Below are 8,892 nucleotides of genomic sequence, written 5' to 3' on the forward strand. Positions count from 1 at the left end.
CTTTCTGCCTGTCAACCTGTATGACTCCCTCATTCCACTTGTTTTAGTTGCATATTCAGCTCCATAGCGCTGCTAGGTTGCATATATCTGTCCAGGCAGAGGAGGATATAGACCCAATGATTTTCTGTTTTTCCTGTTCAACATCTCTGCTTCTCATGGATTTGTGTACATACACACAGAAACACACACACACACACACTCATACACATGCATGCATATACACATGTGTGTAGAGGCACAAAAGGATCAATGGAAAAACCTTAAAAGTACGTCTGCAGGGAGTCGGGCGGTAGCGCAGCAGGTTAAGCGCACATGGCACAAAGCGCAAGGACTGGAGTAGGGATCCCAATTCGAGCCCTGGCTCCCCATCCGCAGGGGCGTTGCTTCACAGGTGGTGAAGCAGGCCTGCAGGTGTCTATCTTTCTCTCCCCCTCTCTGTCTTCCCCTCCTCTCTCTATTTTTCTCTGTCTTATCTAACAACGTCAACATCAATAACAACAATAATAATGGCAAAAACAATAAAAAGGGCAACAAAAGGGAAAATAAATAAACATAAATAAAAAGTAAAAAAGAAGAAATAAAAAAGAGAGGTGGGGGCAGGAAGGAATTTATTTAATTCATTAGTTTTTTTCTTTTTTCTTTTTTTTTTCATTAGTTTTTTTCTAACAGGGTCTTGCATATATGTTCACTATTCCTAATATTTCAGTTTGGTTAGGAAGAAACAAAGAGGAAGAAACCCAGAGACAGAGAAGGAGAGATGCCACATTATTGCTCCATCGTTTATGGAGTTTCTCCTGGAACTATGCATAGTGCTGCCATGTGGTTCTATAGACTTGAACCCTGGTCCTTGAGCATTGTCAGGTGTTCACTCTATCAGGTGAGTTATCTCTTAGTTTCCTGGAAGGAATTGTAAAGGGAACTTTACACACAAGGCCAGGTCTCTAGATGACAAGACAAGGCATTGACAAGCGAGGTTTTCATGCTGTCACTCACTGCTATTGAGACTTATTATTGAGGGTCTTCTCATCATTCATAGAAAATTAAACACATTCTTCCCTGGGCAGATGATTGCACCAGTGTGTCCTGGAGCCCCGCCTTTTCCTATGGTCTTGTCAATATTTCCATTTTATAAATAAATAAAAAATGTTAAAAAAGAAGAAAAAAGGGAGTCGGGTGGAAGCACAGTGGGTTAAGCGCAAGTGGCGCAAAGCACAAGGGCCGGCATAAGGATCCTTGTTCGAGCCCCCGGCTCCCCACCTGCAGGGGAGTCGCTTCCCAGGCGGTGAAGCAGGTCTGTAGGTGTCTGTCTTTCTCTCCCCATCTCTGTCTTCCCCTCTTCTCTCCATTTCTTTCTGTCCTATCCAACAATGACAACAACAGTAATAACTACAACAATAAAACAATAAGGACAACAAAAGAAAATAAATAAATAAATATTTAGAAAAAAATGGAAAAAATGGCCTCAAAGAGCAGTGGATTCTTAGTGCTGGCACTGAGCCCCAGTGATACAAACAAACAAACAAACAAAAGAACTGAAGGTCATTATGCTAGCAATATAAGTAAAGAGGTGAAAGACAACTACTGGATGGGTTCACTCATATGTGGAATCTACAGAACTAAAATACATGATCCTTAAAAAAATACAGAAGCAGGGAGTTGGGCGATAGCGCAATGGGTTAAGCGCATGTGGCGCAAAGTGCAAGGACTTGTTAGGATCCCAGTTCTAGCCCGGGGCTCTCCACCTGCAGGGGAGTGGCTTCACAGGCAGTGAAGTGGGTCTGCAGGTGTCTATCCTTCTCTCTCCCTCTCTGTCTTCCCCTCCTGTCTCTATTTCTCTCTGTCCTATCTAATAACGATAACAACAACAATAATAACTACAACAACTATAAAAATCAACAAGGGCAACAAAAGGGAAAATAAATAAATAAATAAATAAATAAATAAATAAATATAAAAAATTTAAAAAATACAGAAGCAAACTAACCATCTTTGTGAACACTGCAGTGGTTACTGTTGGAGGCTGGTGAGGGCACTGAACTTTGGTGTGAAACCCTACAGTCTTATAACTTAGTATAAATCACAATTAAAAATAATAAAATGGGGGGGGCTGACCAGTGGTGCACATGATTAAGTGTACATATTACCATGCACAAGGACCCAGGTTTGAGCTCCTGCTCCCCACCTACAAGAGGTATGTTTCTTGAGTGGTGAAGCAGGTCTGCAGGTGTCTAACTTTATATATATATATACTTTCCCCTCAATTTCTCTCTGTCCTATCAAATAAAATGGAAAAAAGGGGGAGGCAAGGTCAGTGGATTTGCAGTGCTGGCACTCAGTCTCAGCAACAACTTTAGTAGCAAAAAACAAAGAAATAAAAATTTAAAAAGAATTAAGTCTACTTCTGCTGAGGGCCAGGAGGTGACTCACCTGGTAGAGTGCACACATTACCATAGACAAGGATCCAGGTTTGAGTCCTGGCAGTCACATGGGAGCACCTGCAGGTTGTGGGGGGTGGGGTGGGCGGAGAGGGAAGCTTCATAAGCAGTGGATTAGTACTGTGGTGTGTTCCTCCTTTTCCCAGTCTCTCTCTCTCTCTTCCCCCTTCTTTCTCTTTCTGTCTCTGACTTCTGTTTATAGACAAGAAAAGAAAAAGTGGTCACTAGGATAGGTGGAGTTATGTAGGCACTGAACCTTAGCAAAAATGTTGATTGTAAAAAAAAAAAAGGTTATGGGAGTCGGGCGGTAGCGCAGAGGGTTAAGCGCACGTGGCACCAAGTGCCAGGACCGGCTGAAGGATCCCAGTTGGAGCCCCCGGCTCCCCACCTGCAGGGGAGTCCCTTCATAAACGGTGAAGCCGGCCTGCAGGTGTGTATCTTTCACTCCCCTTCTCTGTCTTCCCCTCCTCTCTCCATTTCTCTCTGTCCTAACAACGATGACATCTATAACAACAACAATAACTATAACAACAATAAAAAAACAAGGGCAACAAAAGGGGAAATAAATATAAAAAATAAAAATAATAAAAAATTTAAAAAATTAAAAAAGGCTACTTCTATCTCCAAAGTCTCATTCAGTCTGTTGATAACTCTTTTTCTTTTTTTTTAAGTATTTATTTATTTATTTCCTTTTTTGTTGCCCTGTTGCTTTATTGCTGTAGTGATTATTGTTGTTACTGATGTTGTTGTTGGATAGGACAGAGAGAAATGGAGAGAGAAGGGGAAGACAGAGAGGGGAAGAGAAAGGTAGACACCTGCAGACCTGCTTCACCGCTTATGAAGCGACTCCCCTGCAGGTGAGGAGCCGGGGGCTTGAACCGGGATCCTGATGCTGGTCCTTGCGCTTTGCTCCACGTGCACTACTGCCTGACTCTCTGTTGATAACTCTTACAAGTCTCTCTTCTCTGTGTTGTGTGCATGCGTGTGTGATGAGTTTAGCTGAGGCTTCATGCACATATGATTTCACTACTTCCAACTGACTTTTTTATTTTTATTTTTTGACCCCAGGGTTATTGCTGGGGCTCAGTGCCGGCGCTGCAAATCCACTGCTCTTGGAAGCCCTTTTCCCCATATTTTTGTTGCCTTTGTTGCTCTTGTTGTTGTTATTATTGTTATTGTTGTTATTGATGTCATTGTTGCTGGATAGGACAGAGAGAAATGGAGGGAGGAGGGGAAGACAGAGAGGGGGAAGAGAAAGGTAGACACCTGCAGACCTGCTTCACCGATTGTGAAGCAACTCCCCTGTAGGTAGGGAGACGGGGCTTGAACCAGGATCCTTAAGCCAGTCTTTACACTTCTCGCCATATGCGTTTAACCTACAGCACTACCGCCTGGCTTCCCTCCCACCCCAACTGACTTTTTAATTTAGGCTGAGGCACACACACACACACACACACACACACACACACACACACACACAGACTACAGAATCATAGCTTCCTTCAGTTCTGTGGTACTCTCATGTGGTGCTGGAGTTTGAGTCTCAGCCACACATATGTTGAGACACATGCTGTATGTGGTAAATTATCTTTCAGGCCCCTATTTTCTATGTCTTAACTCAAAACAAGAGACTGGGACATGGCTCAGTGGGTAAAGAGCATGACTTACCATGCGTTGAGGACTTGGGTTTGATCCCTGTCACTATTGACATCACCAAGGGAATTACATGACTGGGGGGAGAGGCAGGACTTTGGTGCTCCTCTCTCTCTCTCAATAAAGAATAAGAATTAGGCTAGTAAGTGGCTCAGAGGTATTGTGTCTGTGTGAGACCCTTGGTTCATTCCCTGCACTGCACAAAGGAAAGTAAACATGAAGCACGGCCTTGTCCTGGGTACTTGCTCCTGACCCAATTTTTTTTTTTTTGTGAACTAAATCTATTGTTTAATCAGAAAATAAGCTAAATTCGGCTATTTAAATATTATTAAAATTTTAAATATTTTAATTAATTTATTTATATAATGGAAACACTAACAAGACCATAGAATAAGAGGAGTACAATCCCCACCACCAGACCTCTGTATCCCCTCCCCTCCCCTGATAGCTTTCCTATTCTTTAATCCTGTGGGAGTGTGGACCCAGGCCTGACCCAATCTTTTGACTCATCTCCCTTCCATCCATCCCATTCTTCTTGTGTAGCTCATACTGCCTCCTTGGATGACGCCAACCATATCTGAAGCAGATAGCCCTTCTCTTTAGGAGAGGCAGAAGTGGTGACTTGGGTGTGTGGAAGGTCATTAGTCACTGGGTCATTGTCACATGTATGCAAATATGTGTTACTTATGTTGTATTACTTCCATCTCCACCTGCTCTCTTGGTTCTTTCTGAATATTTGAATTGGTACATTGATGTGTCACCACTGTAGTACAGGGCCTTGGGCTATGCCCATCTCCCCTCCCTTCAACTCCCAGAAGATAGCCCATTCTGAAGCTCTTACCAGCCCATCCTTGCCTCACACAGACAGCAGATTTCTCCCAGTACTACCCTCCTCGCACTGGCTACTGGCCAACACTTCCAGTCATACTTGTCCTCCAGAAATCTGGGGGACAGTGATTTTGAGGAGCCACACATGCGTCTGTTCTCACTGAAGAACTCAAAAGTCCATCTAGCCAGAGTTCTCTCCTATGACCCAGAAGTCTCACATCTCTCACCTCTCTTTTTCTTCTCATTCACTCTGACTCAAAGAATACCAGGCCTCTCTTGTCCCCACCCCATTGTACCATCCTCTAAACTGTCCTTTAGAGTTCCAAGCAAGATATTGACGATTTCAGGCACAGAGAAGGAATAAAGGCTTGTAGGTTCAGTCAGTTTGAAAATATTATACCTTTGGAATAAAAATATCTATATTCAGGCTTGTTCCTGAGTTATCCCCTCTAGGAACTATCTTTTTTTGGGAACAGTCTTTCTGTCACTACCCCCCTCCCCTCATAAGGATAAAACACAGAATCCCTTTAGGGTCCAGAGGCTTCTGTTCAGAGTCCTGGCTATGTTCAGGAGAATCTGGTGACAAAACTTTTTGTTGGAAGAGATCTAAATGAGACTAATGTGGAAGAACATTTCAGGTCAATCAAAAGCCACTTATTGAAACAGGTGGCTGGTGGGGCTGCTGGGGGTGGAGGTAGTGGTGGTACTGAAACGGGGGACAGACTTGCTCTCTATTGCCATCTACTGGCTAACTAAGGGAGAGAACCAGGACATCACTGCCTGGAATTGAGTTCAGGATCTCATGTCTGAGTTCAATGCCTTATCCACTGTGTCACTTACTAGGCCCAAACAATCCTTTTCTTTTTTTATTTTTATTGGATAGGACAGAGAAAAACTGAGAGGGGAGGGGGGAATAGAAAGTGAGAGAGAATGAGAGATATCTACAACACTGCTCCACCGCTTGTGAAGCGTCTCCCTGCAGTTGGGGACCTAAGGCTTGAACCATGGGAAACTTTTTTTTTTTTAATTTTATTTATTGATTCATGAGAAGTGATAGGAGAGAAAGAACCAGACATCACTCTGGTACATGTGCTGCTGGGGATTGAACGCAGGACCTCATGCTTGAGAGTCCAATGCCTTATCCACTGCGCCACCTCCTAGATCACAATGGGAAACTTTCGTATGATAACATGTATGCTCAACTGTGTGTGCCACTGCCTGGTTCCCAAATAATCATGTTTTTAAACAAGAAGTTTTGAATTTCCGTTTTGCACTGGGACCCATAGTTTATGTTATAGGTCCTACTTGGAACCACTGGATCTAAGCCACTAGGCCAATAAGTCATACCAGGGACTGGCCTGTTTGCACTCCTGACCTCTCAGTACCATTAGAACTCCCAGAAAGTAGAGATGTACTCAGTTGGTAGAGGGTTGAGTCCAAGTCTTTTGAGGACTAAGTTCTGGGACCCTCCTCTTCGATTCCCAGAAAGTTGAATTGGTTTAAGATTAAAGGTCAGGTTCTGGGGAGCTAGTGCACTGGTCTCACATGCCTGGGGGCCTTGAGGTTTCAGGTTCAACCCCTGGTACCGCTACATGTCAGAAATGCTAAGTGCTCTATCTTTTCTTATTTTCTCTCATGAAAATAAACTTAAAAAAAAAAAAAGGTCTGGGGATAGGCTCTGGTGCACTAGGGTTAAATGCACACACTACAGTGCTCAAGGATCCAGGTTCAAGCCCCTGGTCCCTATCTGCAGGGGGAAAGCTCACAAGTGGTGAAGCAGACCTGCAGGTCTCTATGTCTATCTCCCCATCTCCTCTCAATTTCTCTACCTCTATTCAGTAATAAATATATAAATATTTTATTGAAAAAAAGTCAGGTCCACTTGGCAGAGAAATGGGAATGATTAACTAGATACTCAGGCACAGAGAAGCACAGGGAGCTCCCTGAGAGGAACAGGTTTCCTCTCTTAGAGTAGGGACTCTGTCAGCCTAAAGTATCTCTCAGACAGGCTGGGGGCCACTGGGAACTCTTGGGGAGGAGGGGAGTAACACCCACTCAGGGGCAGGTAGTCTGTAGCTCCGCCCAGGCTGACGAAGCCCCGCCCCACTCCCAGTTTGAGGTCAGCACCTCGCCCCGCCCGTATGTCGTCATCACCCCCCTCCCCGTGCTGCCCCAGCGCTCACAGCGTCACTTCCTCTCCAGGGTGCGGCTTCTAGGCGCCCCAAGCTCACCTAGGTCTGGTTTCAGCAGCTGCAGACGCTGGGTCTGGCCCAGCAGCATAAGTCCTAGAGTCCGGGTCTGACCCAGCAGCTTCACTCTTTATCTATCTATTTATCTATCCACCTATCTACCTACCTACCTGCCTATAAAATGGAGATATTGACAAGACCATAGGATAAGAGGGGCACAATTCCCACCACCAGAACTCCCTATCCTCTCACCCCCCTTTCCTATTCTTTATCCCTAGGAGCATGGACCCAGGATCATTATGGAGTGCAGAAGGTGGAAGGTCTGGCTTCTGTAATTGCTTCCCCACTCCTTCTTCTAGCGTTTGCACTTCTTCCGTAGCCAGTCAACAGCTCAGGTTGAGCCTGATGTAAAGTTTCTTTACAAAGACGTCCTTTGAATCTGGAGAGGTGGCAGTCGTTGACTATGTGGGTCATAGTCTGTCTGGAGCCGCAGGGGCAGTTCGGGTCGTCTCTGGCTCCCCAGCGATGGAACGTAGCGGCGCACCGGCCATGGCCTGTTCCATAGCGATTGAGGAGGGCCCAATCATAACGTGCTAGGTCAAAGCTGGGTTGACGCTTGCAGGGGTCTGTGATGAGGTGTTTGTTCTTTACCTCAGCTGACTGCCAACTCTGTTTCCAAGCGTCTGGAACAGAGAAGTTCAGTGTAGGCGTAGGAGACCAGATTGGATGACAAGACGTCAAGCGTTGAACAGGGTGGGCAAAGATATCCGCGAATATTGGCAGGTCCGGTCGAGCGTAGACGTGGGAAATGAACTTAGATGATGCCGCATCCCGACGAATATCTGGTGGGGCAATGTTGCTAAGAACTGGCAGCCATGGAACCGGGGTGGAATGGACGGTTCCAGAAATTATCCTCATGGAGGAATATAATTTGGAATCGACCAAGTGGACATGGGGGCTACGGAACCATACTGGGTCACAGTATTCTGCAGTGGAATAGCATAATGCCAGAGATGATGGTCATAGTGTGGAAGCGCTCGCGTCCCATGAGGAGCTGGCCAGTCTTGCAATGATGTTATTCCTCGCGCCCACCTTTGCTGCAGTGTTTATGAGATGTTCGTGAAATGACAGGGTGCGATCGAGAGTAACGCCAAGATAGACTGGATGGGCTTCATGCCGGATTCTCGTATCGTCAAGTTGCACATTAAGCTCATGCGAGGCCGAGGCATGGTGTAGATGGAAAACAGGTGATACTGTTTTTGCAGTGCTAGGGATTAGTCGCCTTTTTTTACAGTAATCAGATATCAGAGACATGTCTTTCGTGAGTGTTTCCTTGAGGATGTCGAACTTGGCTGCCTGAGTTGCACAGCAGATGTCATCGGCGTAGATGAACTTCCTTGAAGAAGTTTCTGGGAGGTCATTCCATTTATCTTGTCCATCTCCAAAACTCTCTCCCTTTACACTGTCTGAACTGGAAGATGCTTTGAAGAGGGTTAAACCGGGAACGGCTGCTGGCTATAATAACATCACCCCAGAACTCATTCTTAACTTGGGCCCCGTGGCAAAGAAGTGGCTCACTACATTCCTGTCCCACATCTTGGAATCTGAGTCTATGCCCAAAGTTTGGCGTCGTGCAAAGATAATAGCAGTTTTGAAACCAAAGAAAGACCCAACTCTGGCCGCCAGCTATAGACCAATTTCTCTCCTCTCCATGTGTTACAAACTCCTTGAGAGGCTGCTTCTGTCACGTATTTCTCCTCTTACAGAGAAATTCCTATCACCCGCCC

The sequence above is a fragment of the Erinaceus europaeus genome, chromosome 12 (assembly GCF_950295315.1).
Source record: "Erinaceus europaeus chromosome 12, mEriEur2.1, whole genome shotgun sequence".
NCBI classification, from domain to species: domain Eukaryota; kingdom Metazoa; phylum Chordata; class Mammalia; order Eulipotyphla; family Erinaceidae; genus Erinaceus; species Erinaceus europaeus.